Here is a 1,228-nt window from a genome sequence, read left to right as displayed (position 1 = left end):
AAAATCAAATAGGATAAAAAGAAGAGAATATACTATAAATTCCAAAATATCAATGAATATTAATTATAATTAGATGAGCGGGACTTGTAGCTTTTTGCTTCTGAACAGTTTTGGCATCTCACTTTTTCCTTTGAAGTTTAGAACGATTGGATTCTCTAGGAACTTAGAATTTCAGATAATATTATTAATTCTCCTAGTTAAGTATGTTGATTCTTGAACACCGCTACTTTTATGAGTCTTGGCCGTGGCCCTAATTGAACACAGCTACTTTTATGAGTTTTGGCCGTGGCCCTAAGCACTTTGTTTTCCAGTATTACCACCAGATACATAAATGCCACAGACACATAACTGGGTGAACCTTTTCAGATTATGACTCAGCTTTGCTAGAGTCCTCAGTTAGAGGTGTCCAGAGCTCTTAAGCACACTCTTTTTGCTTTGGATCACGACTTTAACCACTCATTCTCAAGCTTTTCACTTGGACCTGCATGCCACAAGCACATGGTTAGGGACAGCTTGGTTTAGCCGCTTAGGCCTGGATTTTATTTCCTTGGGCCCTCCTATCCATTGATGCTCAAAGCCTTGGATCCTTTTTACCCTTACCTTTTGGTTTTAAGGGCTATTGGCTTTTCCTGCTTGCTTTTTCTTTTTCTTTCTATTTTTTTTGCCATTTTTTTTTCACTGCTTTTTCTTGCTTCAAGAATCAATTTTATGATTTTTCAGATTATCAATAACATTTCTCTTTGTTTATCATTCTTTCAAGAGCCAACAGTTTTAACATTCATAAACAACAAGATAAAAAATATGCACTGTTCAAGCATTCATTCAGAAAACAAAAAGTATTGTCACCACATCAATATAATTAAACTAAATTCAAGGATAAATTCGAAATTCATGGACTTCTTGTTCTTTTGAATTAAAACATTTTTCATTTAAGAGAGGTGAAGGATTAATGGAATTTATTCATAGCCTTAAGACATAGTTACTAACTACTAATGATCATGAAGTAGAGACACAAAACATAGATAAACACAACATAAAAACCGAAAAGCAGAAAGAAATAAGAACAAGGAACGAATCCACCTTAGTGGCGTCTTCTTCTTGAAGGACCAACAATGTCCTTAAGCTCTTCTATGTCCCTTCCTTGCCATTGTTGCTCCTCCCTCATTGCTCTTTGATCTTCTCTTATTTCATGGAGAATGATGGAGTGCTCATGATGTTCCACCCTTAG

Source organism: Arachis duranensis, chromosome 6 (genome assembly GCF_000817695.3).
Source record: "Arachis duranensis cultivar V14167 chromosome 6, aradu.V14167.gnm2.J7QH, whole genome shotgun sequence".
Taxonomy (NCBI): Eukaryota; Viridiplantae; Streptophyta; class Magnoliopsida; order Fabales; family Fabaceae; genus Arachis; species Arachis duranensis.
The sequence above is the reverse complement of the archived record's forward strand: the minus strand, read 5'-3'. Positions refer to the sequence as shown.